The sequence below is a fragment of the Harpia harpyja genome, chromosome 1 (assembly GCF_026419915.1).
Source record: "Harpia harpyja isolate bHarHar1 chromosome 1, bHarHar1 primary haplotype, whole genome shotgun sequence".
In the NCBI taxonomy this organism is placed as follows: Eukaryota; Metazoa; Chordata; class Aves; order Accipitriformes; family Accipitridae; genus Harpia; species Harpia harpyja.
Window position 1 is genome coordinate 58,075,232 of NC_068940.1, and position 19,290 is coordinate 58,094,521.

A 19,290-nucleotide genomic window follows, 5' to 3' on the forward strand; every position below is an offset into this window, starting at 1 on the left:
TCTTCTGAGCAGCAGTTACAACAGACAGACCTTAGGGTACTTGATGAGCATCCTTTAGCTACATTAGGAAGAAGAAAAGTAGGGACAGATAAACCCTCCCTGTTCAGACATACCAAACGCTAACGTGCAGACAAAGTGAGAAACTTCCTTAGGACAACAAGATTCCATAGTTGCTTACCGACAGGTTTCACTGAACCAATTTGTTCTGGCCTTGGTCAGCCTTGGTCAGAGCAAGGACATAAATATATACAGATTAACTGCTTTGACAGTTACTACATTAAAACATTTTTCAGAAAACAGTATGGTACCACGAGACCCCATCTTAGTGTATTTCCACTGACTTTCAAAGATTTCAATTAGGTGAGGAACACGAGCAAGACTATGATTTTGGACTCACAGAGCTGCTTTTTGCCACATGCACTGATATTCAGACAAATAGATTAAGTGAGGAAAACCCATTTCGATAACTGTGTCAAGGCATAGAAGTGAAATCAGCTTCTTGTTCAATCACCCCCTTACCACCCACCTTCTTGCCAGCTACAAGAAGGAAAGATACTTTCAGCCAGCTTCTCTGTTAGTCTGTAACTACAAATAGATACAAATTGCTAGTACGTGCCATAATCCCACTCACTCACCTGGACCTGGTAACTTGCTGAAGCACATCCTGCAGGCAGGAGTTTTCTTCTATAGTAAATTAGGATGCAAACTGGGTTGATATGTGCCTACATACAGCTACGACACAGCAGGTATGCACTGTACATATGTCACAGGTATGTTTGTGGGATCTGAAAAATGTCTATTTAAATAAAAGCAGCATTCACATCTTGCAATTTTAACTGGATAATGCCACGGAAATTTTCAGCTGCTCCATAATATACTTGAAGGTGCTTCTCATAATCAAGTTTTTCCTTAACATCTTGCTTTGCAGCTGCTGCTGAGGTACAGGGAAAACACCAACCTTTGCTTGCAGAGCCACAATTCTGCTCACTGTAACTAAAGTGCCTATGTAAGAAAGTAATAAAGGAATGCCAATGTTTTAACGTACAAATTGCATTGCTGTTTTAACACCAGTAACAAAACAAGCGAAATCAGTGCAGCTGTGACAAAAGATTATGCAATGTTCAGAGCTGCAACCTTGGCCACAGATTATGGTGCTGTGATCTGCTGTTTGGTAGATCCCCCCCCCAAAAACCACGCAGCACCCCAGGTGGAAGCAAAATGTGGGGACATGAATAGGGGTGGAGACCCTCAAAAACTCAGGTCTGAATTGCTTACCCTTGTTATCAATTAGTATGTATAATATGATTGAAATAACCAGGGAGCTGCTAAAGTCCTGTGTACAGCCCCCATCAGTTAATATTTAAAATAGAGAAACAATAACTAGACATGATTTAGGGTTTAGGAACTAACTACTAGACAATGAGGCTTTATGTTTGTCACAAAAGGTAATAGATTGTGGTCTGGTCAGTAAACCTTGAAGAACCACTCGGAACTGCCAAGATTAGGGAAGAAGTGGGTAAAAGGTAATTCCTATGGGGGAGATCGTGACCACCGACTCATTGACCACCTACTCAAAAGAAGACAATGAAGAAAGAAGACAGAGTCTGTGCACTAATCTACATGAGAAGCAAAGAAGAAAGAACCAATCATTAAGGGAAATAATAATGAATATGTATTACTTAAGTATATAAATGTGGGAATTCTTGAGACAAAGGTGTGCTGTCTTGAGACAGGCACCCATTCGTGTGCATCAATGAAATTAACTTGAAAATACCTTGACTCTGTGTGTTACTGGCTTGCACACCGGCTAAACAAACCCTGTTTGTGGGAAAACACCCTGACACCTACAGATACACAGGAGGAAAAATAAATCCTGTTTTTTGAAAGACAAAATAGTTTTAGGAGTGTAAAGCCTTCCCAACTTTCAAATGTGACTTGAGAAACAAAAACCAAAGAGCTTATGTTCCCAAGTAGTTCGAGCGCTTCTCATTTCCAGGTGGCTTCTCAGCACTCCTCCCTGAGGAGGCACCAGGGACATGCAGTCCATCGATGAGAAGCACAGTGCCAGTGCAGTTAATCTGCCACTGTATTTTCCTTCTCCGTAGCTTGTTCTTCATCAGGCACCGAGGGGCACATTTCTGCTCACATGGTGAAAATACATGCCTCTCCCACTATATGGACAGACGTGTACATGTGTGGTTTTTACTTCACAGCACTCCAGGAGAAGTGGAACAGGCTACAGAGTCCTTCAGCACCTCCACAAGGGGCTTTGTTGCCCATCCTGGGGTTTAATTCGCAACTATGCCCCAAACGAACTTCTGCAAATTCAAAAGAATTACTTGTGGTGTCAGTGCAGCTGAGCAAGCAACCCCATTGCTGCACCTGGGAGCAGCAGTTGTTTTCTTTTGGCAGCAAAAAAGCTGGATGAGCTTCCTGGACTGAAAAACTGCAAGTCCAGATTGAATTTTCACGTTGTAATTTTCTCTACAGGACTTTTAACAGCTCAGCAGCTAACTCATTTACTCACTGAGAAGACAGCAAAAGCTGAGGATACCACAACAGCTAAAACATGCAGTTCTCGCGAATTATTCAAATCTTAATTTTCCTCTCCCCTGGAGATTTCTAGCTACAGTTTGCATGGAACATTAAGAGCTAGAATAAAGAGAAGGTTTTGTTTGTTTGTTTGTTTGTTTTAATTTTTATTAACTCATGTAGTTAATAAAATGTAACTTCAGGTACTAGCCTGTATGACAACGTTCAGACCTCACAGCAGGACATCTTGCTGTAGGTTGACAAGTAGGAAATCAGTTACCATGTACATTGGGAAACTATGGTTTAAAAGAATCTATTTAATTAAACTACAAGTATTAGACAGAGAGAACAGGAGGAAAGAATGTATCCTTATGTAGGTATCCTGGATATTAGTATTGCTTTCAAGGACAAAGGATTACTAAGATGATTGAATATGCATTTGGAAAGAACCATGTGGGTATTGAAGATTCCTCTCAGTTTCACACAACTACTATTTCTAATTTAATTTTAAATCAAACTGCCCACATACAGATGCAAACTGGCAAGAAGGCAACCCAGAGAGATGCAGGTGTCACACCCAATTCAAAACAGCAGCAGAGGTGGAGACATCCATCAGGCAGTATTTGAGGCAGTGATTAACGAATGTCAAAAGTTTCATTCAGAGAGAAGATCTGACAGCAAAATGTCTTATGGGGGCCTTCACAGCTTGAGAAATTGCTCTAGAAACGTCAGGGGAGCAACATTTTCTTTTTTCCTGATTCCCCCTGCCCCACCCCTTTGTCCCAGATCTTTTTCAGAGTGAAAATATTAGGAAAATGGTTATTGTCAATAGATAGATAAAACTTTTAAAAGTATAAAGCTTGCAAAATTACATACAGTATCTTTATGTGCAAAAATGCCACTTAGACCCTAGTTGGGCTTTTTTTGGCTGCAAGCCATCCTTTCAGAATAACATCATTGGTGCTATGTTTTTCACTTCAACAGAGTCCTAATGTTTTAGTCCATCTCAAGATTGTTCTTGTATTCCTGAATCACCTCTGAGACATTTCCAAAACACATGCAGACATTCACTGGCTTGGTACCACTGCCTCTGCAGACAGAGAGCACTGTAAGTATAGGCAAAGCAGTGATATAAATTAACCTGAATATTATCCAGCTGGCATTCATACGCAATATGTAGTTATAAGGGCTGTCTGCACTGTAGTCTTGCTGATTAGCTTGTTCTGGAATAAAGGAGACTATTTAACTCTGTCCTGCTGCCCTAGCTACATGGCACAGTGCACAGGTCAGGAGCAAGTGTTGTCCAGTTAATCCCCAGTTATAAACAAATACATGTTTTTTTCATCTCAGTAATTATGAGTAGCAGCTCGCTGGATCAGGTAATGAAGTTGTGATGTTAAAGTCAGGAAGTAATGAGGTTAAACTCTCGTTTCAATTAGCACAAATGGCAGTTAGACTGGTAAATTTTCCAAGAGATGAGATGTCTAAAGATGCTCAGAAATACTCGTGCCCATGACAATTACCAAACTACTCAGCAATTTTCATGGATCAAGAACAAAACAGCACTGTATTCCCGTTACACCAGGCTTGGTATCTCCATTATACCATGGCTATGTTACAGCCTTCCATCGCACTGACATAAATAAGACAGTCCCTAGTTTTATGCTCAGATCCATTGCTGTAACTATCACAGGTGCAGAAAATACAGCTGCTTGAAAGAAAAGCCCGCAAGGCAGGGTAATCAGAGCCAGGCAACAGGAGGGGCAATTCTTTTTTGCTCCTTGCACCACAGCCTGCGAGCGCCTCTGTGGGCCACATAGCAGGGATGCTCACGGTGAAGGGAGAGGAGCTGAGATGTAGCTCATCCCTGGACACCACAGAGGCCACTCCTCGTTCAGAGAAAAACTCCAAGAAGTTTGAGTTTTGCCAAAGAACAACTCTGCCATGGAGCTTCATCCCTCTCACAAGAAAAAAAATCCAGTCCGCAGAAAATTATTTCTCTATCAAAGCCCTGAGTTATCTCAGTTACCAAATCAGTTTTGCAAATTAACTGGAAAATGAATTTACCAGCTGAACATTACTCTTCTTGGCAATACTCTATACTGCCTCTACAATCACCCAGCCCTTGAAAATACCCTACTCCTTACTAAACTGAAGTGGGAGGAGATAAAATCTAGTAGGGTCTGCTGATGAATTGCAGCTGGAGGTATTGAAGGTTGAAAACCTCAAAGAGGTGTCCTAGTTCCCCTCATCCACCCATTCTTCTTTCCTGGCAGTGTTATTGCTCCTGTTGGTTTATTTTATACCCTTTCCCTTTAAAATACTTCCATTCCTACTCGTCTTTCTCATTCCTTCAGAGGTGTCAAAATTGCCCTAAATCTCTTCTCAAAAGTTCACTTGCTCTTGTAATCCTTTGCTCTTCACTTACTAAGACTAGTCTGGTCTCAGAGGCTTAGCTTTCACTTAAAGGTGGATTTATTCTCTCAAATATAAAAAGAAGCACTGCCAGGATTAAGCAGTTTCCCTTATTAGGATGTTTGGGGTTTTCAGTTTAACGAGTATTTCAAGGAAACACAAAATGATATTCTTTGGGGGAGATAGGAAGTGTCAGCTGGTGTTTGATAGGAGTGTGTGATACACTTGAGACACTTTCACAATCTGGTTGTGATATACTCCCATGATAGTCTTTGTTTCAATTAAATAGCAGAGGTGACTAGGCATTAGGTAAGCATTTCTCAGCCCTGAACAACCTCTCAGAGAAGTAATGCCAGTCTTAAAAACGGAGTCATTTGTGATCAATTCAGTCTATTACTAAAAGAGCTGTTGTTGCTCTTTCGGGCAAACATTGTGCATAAAAAATGAGAGGTGTCAAAAACCAGTAATGAAAAGGTAGCTGTCTTTGGTAAGTGGGTGGGAACCAAGTGAACCAAATCAAGGAGTGAAGCAATTAAGTTATGAGTCATAAAGTTTTCCCTAGAGAGGACCCAGAAGTGGAATAAACATATGATACTGTGCTATAATCAGATTGCTACAGGACCATCTTCAATTAAAGTAGCCACGGTGATCTCTGGAAGTGGAGACAGAAGGTGTCAAAGTGGAGATAGGGAGTCAATGGAGGGAAGAACTGACTGAATACATGGGGAAACTGGGAGAGGCATATGAAAAAAATAGGACAAGGAATTACAATAGGAAACCAAAACAGAAGGAGATTAAAGGCAGTTTAAGTGAGGTGTTGCAGTACTGGAATTGAGCAAGCAAGGGCATCGATGTCAAAGTTGAGGGAAGGACAGGACTGAGATTAGAAGAAAATCACTGTACAGAGTGTGGGACAGGGGAGAGGTGAGAAAGACTAGGACTGTCTAAATCTGAATAAATGAGAAGAAAGCAGGGAAAAAGAAACAAGGCAAGGAAAGGCAGAGAAGGAAAGAGTAAGAAAGTCAAACCTGAAGAAGAAAGAGAAAAAAGGGCCCTCTCGCCAAGAGCTTCATGAAGCATGGAGCACAATGCACGAGCTGTATCAGCAGCTACCTGTGACACCCAGTGCGCAAGTGTACGTCCTGTCCACCTCTCATGCCTGACCACCCTTCTCCACCTGCTGCTGCCTCCAGTGCCCATCTCTTGTATTTGAATACTGCTGGAAGTATAGAGAGAGCAGATAAACTGTGCAACCCAAAGAGCTGAAACCCAATGCTCCTGCATCAGCGCAAGCCTTTCCCTAAGCACCAACAGCTTTTAGATAAATTTAGGTAATTTCTCCTGATACTAGACCTGCCCTGTCAGCAAAGAATTAAGACACACAATGAAGATGAAAAGTAAGGTTATTACTGGCAAATCTAACTTGTATCTACAGCATCGATACACGGTACTGTTTATTTCCATCATGTATGGCTGCTGCTGCTCCATGCACACAATGGCTCTTATTTATTGTGCTGTATCAGAAAAACTGCCTGTTCCAGGAATTGCCTGTCCAATATGCAACAGTGACACTACAGCCATCAAGCTGGTCTGCCACTCAGCCACCTATGGACTGTGTATTTCCTTAAGCTGTAAACCACATCTGCTCACAGTACTTGTTTAGTATCACAACCGCCTACGGTTTTCCATAAGGCTCCTCAGTTTTTAGACAACTAACAGTTTAAAACCAAACAAGGCCTAAACAGATGCGTTTCTTTAATCCCAGTTGCAGAATTTCTTCCAGTTTTCCGATGACCTTTTCCTTGCCCTGCTCTAAAATGTGCACGCACATGTGAACAGACTGCTAAAAGACTTCTTTTGAGAAACTGGGAGATATAAGATTTTAAAATCTCACCCTTCAGATTATTATAATGCTTCCAGGCAAGAAAGAAAAAAGTACCTGGAGAAAGAATTAAGGCTGACCAGTACATATCAACAATTTCAGGCACAAACCTTTGCAAGCAAACTGTAATAGCTCAAAACCAAGCAGTAGAACACCCAGAAAACTTCTAATCAAGATTAAATTTAACCCCCAAATCCAAACTTGTCAAGATGCAGAAATGCACAGTTAGAACATTCAAATAACCTTAACTCTGCAACAATAAATAATGTATTTCAGTACTTGTAGTTGTAACTGATATTTGAAGAACAGATTAGATGATCTCAGTAATTTTATTTCATCTTCAGATGGTTTTCTCAGAGACTGCTACTGCTTCACAAGGGTTGCATGTTCAGGGCTAGAGTTACCTCCTTTATAATAGGAAAGCTGATTAATATCATTTATTATATCATTGATTCTTTGTTCTGTTGTTATTTGTGATCTGCGGATACTCTCTACTATTGACTTTCACTTTTATTTCCTTTGCATGATAATTTGATTCAGCAGCTACCTGCCTCCAACCACCACAAGAGTAGTATGGTAAATTAGTACACTAATAACTAATGGCTAGTAATAAATCCTCATAGTCAGTGGGCCAGTCTCCTCTGTCCTAGCTTCACTTGTTGGAGCCCTCAGTGTTGCATGCTCCATACTACACTGATTTTGGGTCTAGCTTTGTATAATCCACCTCTACTACTATGCTGTTCATATGAAGTGACATGCATCTGCGCTGTGACTCATTATCATTACTCAGGAATTTTTCAGGTATAGACTCCTGAGCATAAGACAGACAAAATCACACCATTTTTGCCTTATGAAAATAAAGGTATCCAGGAGCTTCTATCAGAGGAGAGATACAACAATGCGGCTCTGCAAACTGCTATTCAGGAAGAACATACAGATCTAATTCCAATATGCTGTTGCTTATGTGCTATCCTCATAAAAACTGTCCTATTGGCAAGACTCATTACTAAAGAATGATAGCAGCTGGAATGGATGTGTGCTTATACATTAATTCCCAGCATTTATATATATTTCTCCATACAGGCAGGACATCTAGCATTGCTGATTACTGAAGTTGCTTGACATTTTTCATTATAAACCTTGTTTTCAGTTGCTTATACATTTTCAGAGATAAATGCATTTGGAATAAAATTTTGCATGCTGGATGTCTACCTCAGATCTACAGAGATGCACAGCAAGAAAATTTCATCCAGAAATTTGTAGCTTTGAGTGTAAGGGAGAACCATGGGGTTTTACCCATTAAAGCTTTCTGAAGACCTTTCCTTTTACCCCCACGTTAATATGGAACAGAAGTCACTAGACTAAGCACGTATCTTTTGCTGTTCCTATAAAAGTACATTAAAATTCAGCTAACTTATAAGCCTCTCCAAAAAATGCAGTTTGATATGCTTATTTGAGACATCTTTGACTTTATCATCTAAATGCCCAGGAAATCCTATCTGTGCTGAGCATGTTCCAGCGTGGCGCTAAGACAGACTTTTTCTGCAATACAGATCTAAGCTCTTCCTGGCTTTGCCATGTCTGGGCACCTCTCCTCGAAGCCAGAGGACTGTATCCCTGAGTATCTCCCCACTGCGCCAAGTAGCATGAAAGAGGAGAATATGAATCCACTGCCAATTTGTCCCTGTTGAAGGATGAGATGAACGCAGCTTAGGGGATTAGGTGGGGAAAGAGAAGGCAGGACAAAACCAGGCAAGATGGTGAAGAAAAAAACCTGTGATTTGTGGTAGTCATAGGCTTGAGTAGAGAAGGATTTTGGGAGAGCAGGTAGCAAAGCACTGTTTCAGTCTTGTTACAACAGATGAGCACTGCCAGCTGCCCTCATGGTGGGAATGCAATGCATGTACTGGGGGACTTAGATTCGAGCTCCCAGTTAGGCAAACACAGGGAGATAGCAATGGGATTTATGGTCAGTCTACTGGCTCAAATTCTGTCCAGATGGGCAGGGGTTGGATTGCATTAAAATCTACAGCCATCCAGCAGCCCTTATGAAAGTCCAGTTCATCACGGACAAGGGTCTGTACCATCAAAGTGCCCAGTAAGTCTGGTGTTTAGATTGACAACTGGAGTCGAGGCAGAGTAGAGCAAGGCAAAGATTCTGCAGATATCCACCACAGCAAAGGTCAGCGGAAGGATGCCACTGCCCAGCCAGTAGCTAAAGATGCTAAATGTCTTTAATAAAAAGGTGTTTTAGCCCTTATGTAGCTAGGATCAGAACCTGCAGTTTGCACTGGGGCATATTCTCTATTACCCACTTCTTAAGTTTTATTGTATAACATGAGTAATGAAATTGAAATTTGGTTTGCTCAGACAACTCACATCCTTGAAAATAATCATTTCCCCCTAAAATTATCTTCAGAAATGTGAGTTGGTGGAAAAAAAGAAAAAAAAGGACTCAGTCTCACCATTCATGACACTGAGTCATTTCTCATCCCAATCAAACCAGCAGAACTATTTGCTCCATATTCATAAAGACAGTGGGATCCAGCCCAAAACAGGCAAGAATTTTATCTCCTTACTTACAGTCAAACACAACAGTGCTATCTATCTGCTCTGCTTTTATGGACTGTTGTAAAGAAAGGACTGATAGGCACCAATCTGAGTGAAAGAGTTGGGGATGGGAGGCGGGAAGGTGTAACAACTTACCTGTCTTTCATCAGAAGAAGGAAAAGCTGTTTGAGAGAGACATTTTAGTCATTGCAAACAGCAAAATATAAGGGCTGCACTAAGATTGAGACTTAATGAAATTCCAGAGCCTACAGGCGTATAATGTTTTTATGTAAATCTGCTTAACGATGAGTTTTTCACCATGAGCATTAGCAAGTGAGCAATTTATTTGAGAAAAACTTGCAATCATCAAAGCATTTTTAACTGTGTGATAGCTGAGTCCATAATAACTGGAAACCATGCCTGAAGTTTGCTCTCTGATCCTAAACACTCATGCACATTGCATGAAAAACAACATTGCAGGCAAAATCAAACACACGGTTCATTTATTTATGAAGGAGATGATCTAAAATAACTTCTAAAATGCAACAATTACATCAGACTAAGCTTTTAAATAACATTTCTGTTTTAAAACTGCTCATCATCTTGGTTACAATGGACTTGACAGTTCTTCATCAAAATTGAATAGTAGAGAAAAAAATATCTATGCTTCCAGTACACAGGAAATGAACCTTGCCTCACATGCAGAAAGCCATCTGTTTCACTCTATTAGTGGCCCCTTAGCTACATTAGAGTCACTGACAATATTAAGGAAAAGAATTTGATCTGGAGATATAGTGCCTGTGTTCTCAGTTACACCAATATGTATTAAAACACAACATAAACAGATAGAAAATAAATATGCAGAAACACTGACATCCCTGTGCTTTGCTCTGAGTGTCAGCAGAGGCACTGTGAAGGTGACTCAGAGACGACAGAGAAAGGTATAAACTCAAAGCTATACAATAGCTCACAGCTCCACAAAAGAGAAGGGCTGGGCAGAGCTGGGGACCCCTCTCCTCTCTTTACTGTGATGTACAGCCACTGGGTTGTTCCAGATGAGGCAAGCTCTTCTCTACTGCTCCTGTCGCAATATATCCTTTAGGCTTCTAGGCATTATGTCTGCCTCAAGTTAATTGTCTCCTAGAGCAGATGCCTGTGAACCATCAGCTCCTTGATTTTATCAGGGCAACAGCAGTTTAAAGTCTTAATTAAATACATATGAGTGGATTATGCCTTCAGGCACAGCCTTGAGCAAGAGATAATGCATGAACTTCAGAAGCCAAGTGCCTCAAACAGCCCTCTACATCACAACATGTTTTTATTCCCCTTGATCTCAGAACATGGGCGGACCAATCATTGCTTTGGATTTATAGAAGCAGAAAATGACATCAGCCTTATGATCAATGATTAGTATTTAGGAAGGTGTAAGCCATAACTACCTGGTGCCTGCTCTGTGAAGGGAGACAACAACATGAAAAGGAACATCTTGCAGCTCCAAACCCAGCCAAATACTGAATTAGGGAGGATTCATGTTTTCATTTACACTGGTAGCAGTTTAATTCAAGACACCTGCTACAGCACTTCTTGAGCCAGCCTTCAATCACATGTCTGATAAGCATAACTGAATTTCACATTAGAAACAGAACATTCCCTTGAGTCAGTCTTTCTTTTTTTTTTCTCCAAGAAAGTTACCTTTGAAGATGTTAGTGCCAAAACCAGCCATCATGGACCTCACTGTTCCCCCAGCTCCTCTTACACATTAAGCCCTTTCTCCTGTTCCTCTGCAAACTCTCCCAGTCAGAAGCCCTATCTATTCACAATTTCAAGTGCTAAGCTCTCTTCAGTCACTATAAGAATGCTTTACAACAACTGTTTCTTTGTGTTTAGCAGCCAGACCATGCAATATTAAAACTCAGTATTCGCTCTGATTGGGAGCTATTACAGTCAGTCAAGCATGTGCCATGCGGTATACAAAGAGAGTCTTGCAATTAAGTCCTTGGGCAACAAGACATGAATATTATCAAGAAAAAATCCTTTGCACTTGGATGTAAAAGAGAAGCCAAAAGCTTAGCACTATTACTCACAATACCATAATAAGGGCTGCTTTTATTTTTTAATACATTTATCACACTTCAGAATCAGTATGCACACATTCCTTGTCTCTACTGTGTATCTAAAGATATTTTTAGCCTAATATTTCCATGACAACGAAGCAAGAAACGGTCAATTTGAGAAGATGGCTGAATGAAAATTCAAAAAGCTTGTAGAAGCAGCTTCCTAGTGCTCAAATTGTTTCAGTAACCCACTACACTAAGCACATTATTGTTTCTTGCTGCTATTTCTAATCATCAAATTAAAAAACTAATTTTGAGTGATTAAGAGAATTACGCATCATGTTATCATACAACAAAGACTGTTCATTGCTGTCATAGTGCAAACACCCTAATACAAGTAAAAGAAGACAGCAAAATGGTACTTTAGATTGAAGTAAGAGCTCACAGGGAAGAATAAGAAGACATATTGTGGTACTCTCTTAGGCAACTGGTAACAGGTTACACATACCAAGAATGTGATGGCAAGTATGACAATTCAAACTCTTTGCTTTCCCGACTACCAGAGCAGAACTATTTGCAGACAATTTTGGAAGAGAATCATTTGCAAAATCTGGAAGACCAAAATGAAGGCCAGTATTCCAGGCAGTGGCATTAAAGGCAAGGAAAATGTACCAGGGAGCAACCCAAGGAAAGGCATGCACCTCTCCCTTCACCTCAGGATTATTTGGTCTTATTTGCAAGGCATCTAACAGGTCTACACAGCGTAAGGAGAAAACGAGGACAGTTGCACCGGTGTTTTGGCACTGTAAGTCTACTGAAGGCAAAAGACAGTCACAGTACAATAACAGTGCAGTGGAGATTGAGATCGTTGGCACACTGGTTCCTGGATTCACATTACCATCTTGCAAACATTTTATTCCTTTCCAAAATACTTTTTTCCTTCTTTGCAGACAGGAGGTGAACAGCAGTGAACAATATGTAATTCTATCACTAAATACTTGTTCCATTATTAAATACACGTGTGAGATGAACAGCCTTGCACTGTAATTACCCAATGACCAAAATTCCCCAAAGTTCCATTGTTCTGAAAAACAGCATTCTTTGAGGTCTGGTCTGAGTACATCGAAGACTTACCTGGGTAGGTCTTGTAAGCATTAATTTAGCAGAGGAAAAGAGACTTCTGTGTCTTCAAAACACAGAGATGTTCTCTTGTTTACACATCCAAAGCATTTATAATTAATTGGGTTTGCCCACTCAGAACCATGAGCCTTGAATAAAAGTTGCATGCCAGCTATGCTGCTGAGGTATGGTTTTTTTCTTTTCCTCTCCTTTTAGTCTTACGAACGCTTTGCTTTACAATAGCAGGGCCTAAGTTCATTCCGCTTGCTGAGAAACCACAGGCAGAGAAAGCGCACTCACATCCTTTGGTTCTCACAGAGACTTGTGAGCCATGCCACTGGTTGGTGAAACCCCATCAGTGTGATGCCTTTGCAAACACAGTGCTGCATCTGGATATAAAGGATAAAAACTTGGCCATATTGTTTTAAAACAATGCCACCAAAGCTCCTCTCCCATGTACCACTGCTAAGCTCAACAGGGATGGCAGTGTGGCATGTGCAGGTTTAGCTAGATTTATTTTTTCCAATGAGGACTTGTAAAAGACAAATAAACTCAAAGCCCAGGTTACCCAGGGACACACAGGAGATCCCAGAATAGTCTGCTTGACACACAGCTCCTTTTGTAGGTTTCTTCTTTCTCTGCAACAATGCAATCTCTGCAGATCAGAGGATCTCAGATGCTGATAGCCATCATAAGACGCATTGTGAGGAGAAAAGCCCTTGGCATTCTAGCTTCACACATTCTGATCAGCCTCATTATCGTGGTTTATATTCCAATACCAGCTCACATACTGTCTGACTGTGGCCCACATGCTACAAGTTTCAAAATCGTTGCTGCTTTACAGGATGCTGCACATATTTGCCACCACCTCCTCCACAAAAAAAAAGGGAGGCTCCAGGGAGACAGACACACACATCAGTGCCTCTGTGCATCCTTTCACACATGCCATGGACCATTCCTCAGAGCTGCTCAGGTCTCTGGCAGTAAAGGGAAGGCAGCATGACCAACTCCTTTTCTAGGAACTGGGATTGTGCTCTAGGTATGTTTTCGTATATTTGCATGCCATTAACAATGCCAACACCTGTCTGTTGCTGCCAATACTATATGGACTGTGCCCAGTAGCAAGCTATGTATAAGCCATAAGCTTGGTCCTACAACACTCAGCATATAAAATTCCTTTACAGGAAAGCAATTCACAGGCAGTTCTGCCTACAGATGATGTCAAGTTGTGTCCAAGATCTCAAAGGGAGAGAAAGAAGGTGCCCACGTCTCATGAGGGAGGCTCTGGAGGGCTCAGGATCTGCATCAACTGAGAAAGATTTACATCAGAATGAGAATTAAGGATGGAGCTCATCAGATTTAGATCTACAACTCTGCATGATGCTTTCTAAAGAACAGTAAGAAGGAGGAAAAACCTACTCATTAGAAAAATTACGTTTTTAGCAGGAATCACGACTGGACTTCTGCTTTTGACTACAGTTGGATTCACAACCGTATGGGATGTTGGAACACAGCACTGAGCCTCCCTGCTCTCTTTTACAAAGATGTGGACAGACCATCAAACACTGCTGCTCTTCTGAAGCTTGCCCACAAAGTCATCTTCTACAGGAAGCATACATACTATGAGACTTTTGTGATTCACTTCACAATTTCGACTGTAGAAGGAGAAAGCAGGTAACTTTGCTGCATTTGGTTGAGCCACTCTACAGTGAAGGATTTCTTACATCTTGGCTTGAGATGGTCCATATGTGGCTGCTCACCCATTCAAGAAACTCCTATTCACAAGGGCATTTTGATCAGGTGCCACTGCTACGGTGCCTATTGTTAATTTCCCTGGGATTTTATGAGACAAAGCACAAGCTATCAAAAAGGAAAAGATCAAAAGGCTGCCAAGAAAGAGGTGGTATACCTGTTATTACTTCTCATGTTAGAGCTCCCTCTGCAATCTTCTATTTGGACAACTTTTTTTTTTTTCTTTTCTAAAATACCAACTACTGTTCACCATTTATTTGCAATCTAATAATTAGGGAAGAAAATTTCTGTAATCACAAAATGAAACATGACTTTTTAAAACCCAGCAATTCCAAAAGTATCATAGTTGATACTGGTGAAAAGAAGGCGCTGCAAATGGGTTACATTAAGTTGAAAGGCAAGATAAAATATCCTGACTGTAAAAAGACCAGTGAATCTAATGCTGAGAGCATCGGATCAGTGTATTTGTTTTCAAGTGCAATAAAAATACAGAACTGTGGGCAAAAAATTACTATGAAATGGATGCTGCATTTGTCCAGGTTAAAAAATTACTATCTTGTAACATATACTGGAATAATAAGGAATGGAAATACCACATTTAAACAAGCAAGGGGACAAAGAATCATAGGCAGCCTAGACAAGATACTCCAGAGTGAGGAAGGTTTACTCTCTTCAAATCATTGCTAGTTCCTATTGATTATAAAACCATATACAGATGCCAGTGCGCCCGCCACCTGAAGGTGTCTGCTAGGTGGCTGGTGCATTCTCTCTGGCTTTGCACTTCACTGCTGGGACCCATGGTGCAAGCCGCAGATGTTCGCTTCATTGGCTGGGGCTGACATTTGCAAGCCTTCAGAGCTGCCGTCCTGACAGCAGTAACTCCCGGCTTGCTCAAGCCCATCCGAGCTGAAATTGCTGCAGTCACACACACAGGTGACAGACAGGAAACATTATTACTTTAATTTTTTTATAGTAAAGGCTGAAGTCTCCAACCACAGCACACTTAACTCCCACAGGATTTGCTGCACTGTGAAAAGGAGACCCTAATGAAAATCATCAATAGCCTGAGCAAGATCTAACAGCTCTTATGTGACAACACACAGTGGGATGACTATACAGTCCAGACTGCAGGTAACCTAGACTATTTTAAAACACTGTTTTTCAGAAATAAACTTGCAGACAGCCTAGACAAAATCAAAAGCAGAGGCAAAGAGCATCTGCAAAAAAGGAAGTAGTAGTGGAGAAAAGATGATTCTGGAGTAAATTCCCTTTGAATCACCTCCACATTTATAACACGTACTATTGCTAATTTATACTTAAGTGTGTATTATATAAGTTTTGTCCCCTAATTTGCCAGTTATATACATAAAAATATGACACTTAATCCTAATCTTGGCACTCACATTCATGCCTCCTATAGCCCCAAGCAAGAGATTCTCAGCCTTTTACTAACTACCCTATATGCAGCAACATTGAAAAAGGAAGATACTGTGTCTCTTCCTTGCAGTCTGGAAGACAGTCATCAGCTTCCTGCACCTGGGGCACGGCTGAAGACTTCAAGTGTCCTGCTTGGGCCACCGCTTTGCCATCTCTGGCAGAAACATGCTGAGCATTCAGATGAAATGCTTCAATGCCAGGAAACCTAGGTTCTGTTTGAACCTCTGCCACTGACTTACTGTAGTAATTTCACTCTTTCCTGACTTAATTTCCTCCTCTATAAAATGAAGAAAATTACACTTCTGGCAACCCAACCCAAAGGAGAGAGGAATATGAGTATTTGCTAGTCCTTCCATAAGCCAGTTTTCATAATAACAAGGCTGTTCTTCAGTCACAGGAGAAAAGTATTCTCTTCTGCAAAGCAATGCTCATGACGACATTCAGTAGAGGCCCGAACAAAGTGTATTAGCATCTGGGAGCATAGCAGCTCAGTAACGGTTAAATTCCCAGCAGATATATGGTGCAGCTGGTCAATCTGCCTCTGTAGTGGTAAGGCACTATATGCGTGCTTCTCTACTGACCTGAAGAGATTGGATTGAGCGGGTCATCACAGGATTTAGCTCTACTTATTACTTAAGCTGCAGTCAGGTAGGTCATGCTAAAATTGAAAGTACATTCCAAATTTCTTTTAAAGTATTTGTTTGTTCAGATCTACCCTACACCTATTTTCCCTTAAATCACAGACAGGGTTGTACTTTAAAAAACTCCCGGGCTGTAACCCTGTCACTCCTGGTATTATAAATCCCACCGAGAGAGCATGGCATTCAGACAAGCACTGTATTTGGCACCTTGCCCAGCAATCACAAAGGAAGAAGGAAAGAATGGAAAGTGAGACTGAAAGTTACTGGTCTAACTGGCTGGCTGTAGGTGCCTATAGCCAACACATAGAGGAAAAGGACTGTCTACTATGGAAGGAGAGCTCTTTTGGGATGCAAACGGTCATGTACAACTAATGCGATGATAACAGTAACAGGCGCGCTGCTACACAAACTCTGTCTGCCCGTTCTACATAATGTACTGCAGGTGCATTAACCAAACAGTTTCTTTACATCTTCTGGTGGGGTTTCACCAACATCAGGTGAATTGTCCCCTTCTTACAGAAGCTGTAATAGCTTCTCAAAACCAATCTCATTTGTTGAGATGCTCAAAAACACATCCAGGCCACCCCCCACCCAACCTTCACAATTCTGTAGCTTATATGTTTTAAAACACAACTCCCAATGCCAAGAAGGTCATACAAAAGTATTGCAGGTAACATGTTTTAGTTCACTCACCAGGTGTATGGAGTGGCTGAGATGGAGTTAATTCTCCCTATAGCAGCCCTCCTAGTGCTGTGCTCTGCATTGGTAGCTAGAAAGGTGTTGATAACACACCAGTGTTTTGGCTACTGCTGAGCAGTGTTCCCACAGCATCAAGGCTGTCTCTCCAATGTTTTTGCCCCCCTCAACAGCAGGCTGGGGCTGGGCAAGATCTTGGGAGGGGACATAACCAGGACAGCTGACCTAAACTAACCAAACAGATATTCCTTACCATATCACATCAGCTCAGACATAAAAGCTAAGTAAAGGGAGACGGAAGGGAGGCATTTTTGTCTTCCGGAGCAACCACTACCCGTACTGAAGCCCTGCTTCCCAGAACGTGGCCAGACATTGCCTGCTGATGGGAAGTAGAGAATAACATCATTTGTTTTTCTTTACTTTCACGCGCAACCTTTGCTTTCACTTTATTGAACTGTCCTTATCTTGACCCATGAGCCTTTTGTTATATTTTCTCCCCCCTGTCCGGCTGAGGAGGGGGAGTGATAGAGTGGCTTTGATGGGCACCTGGCACCCAGCCATGTGGGATACTTGGAAAGTAATGGGCACATAGTGAACAATCCAGACTCGACAGAATTGATCAATTTGTGAGCCAAGGATGTTTTGTAGGCAGCAGGCTTCAAGGACGCTTCGCTTGTGGACACATATTTAGCTAACGGTAGTAAGAGCATTCCAGATGCCTTTAGAAGGCCTTGAACAGAATAAACAAGAAGACAAAAAAAGAAAGATGCCAATTAGAAGAACACAGGTGCGCATTCCACGATAAAGGGAACTTGGCACAAAGAACCTCAATTCGGCAGCTTATCTTGACCAATTAGACTGAGACAAGTTTCGCATGTTTTAGTTAATACAACCAATTATGCCTTATGTTTATGCGCGTGTACAGTGTTGTTATAACCAATCATTAGGTGTAACTAGGCGCGTGGACAGCTCATGCTAACCAATCTCTAATTTGCTTATGCGTGAACAGTAACTAGAATGAACATATAAACCGAGCTATCTTGGCAATAAAGTGGCATCTGCTTGATCATATTGATTGTGTGCAGTGTCCGGGACTTCCGCGTCAACAAGTGGCGCCCGAACAGGGACCCTCGGATCGGTGTTGAATTCTACGACAGGAACCGACGGAGAGAGGGTGCGGAAGCCAGCCGTAGGCGAGTGCTGCCCCGGCACTCGGGAAAAAAAAAAACGGTACCGTCGTGGGAATCTCATCCTGATCAGGCGAGCGGCCGGGGAGGAGATGGGGTCCACTATGTCCAAGGAAGAGGCAGCAGTGGTTAAGCTCCTCCAACATATGCTCTCTGCGAGAGGATTAAATTATGACTCGTCTACCCTGAAAGCCCTGCTACTATGGGCAAGAGAAAAAAGCTTACTCCCTACTTTTGGAGATGCTTTTGCCATTCCTACTTGGGAAAAGATAGGGCAAGAATTATGGCATAACATAAGTTCGGGTTCAAAAGAGGCGAGCAGATATTCCACCATGTGGAACTTAATTATAGAAACTTTAAAAGATATGAAAGCTGAACATTCGGCAGTAGCTTCTGTTTTTGCCGCACTGCAGCCCGAAGGGCCACAAGGGATGCCATCCCCGGCAAGCTTCACCTTTGCGCCGCCACAAATTCCAGCCGTTGTTCCGGCCCGTGTATCCGGCGCAGGGGCTAGTGCAGTCAGGAAATCTGCGGTAGCAGATCCAGAGCCCAGAGATCAGCCCTTGGAAAAAGCCGACAGCCTGGCAGAATTTCCACCACCACCAGCAGAAGAGACGGAAAACAACTTAGTCTCTAATTCTCGTCCTTCATCACCTAAAACAGTTGCCTCATCCCTGTATCCACCACTGCCACCATCCACTCCTCCATCCCCGCTCGAGAGAAAGGAGGAATGGGCAATAGGTTCGGGGGATCCACAACTAAAGGAACTGTTACAAAGGCTAGAGACTCTTGAAGCCCGCCTGGAGCTGTCGGTGAAGTCCGAGCCATCGTCTTCAACTTTTCCTGCACCTCCACCACCCTTCAACGCAGGATTCTCGTCGTTCCCGCGACCACCTCCAATGAATCCTTGTGTTTCCCAGGACGTATCGGGTGAGATCGGTGCCGTGGCTCCTTTGCCACAGCCACCTCCGGCGACCTTATTAACAGGGAGTGGGGTGGGAGATCCGGCAAAAAGATGGAAGGGG

At 42.0% G+C, this 19,290-nt stretch overlaps 1 protein-coding gene across 4 annotated transcripts in view; it reads right to left on the reverse strand.

Moving 5' to 3' along the window:
- The window catches only part of HECW1 (HECT, C2 and WW domain containing E3 ubiquitin protein ligase 1), a 279,914-nt gene that overhangs the window by 132,193 nt on the left and 128,431 nt on the right, over nucleotides 1-19,290 (reverse strand). The gene's annotated exons all lie outside the window — the stretch shown is intronic.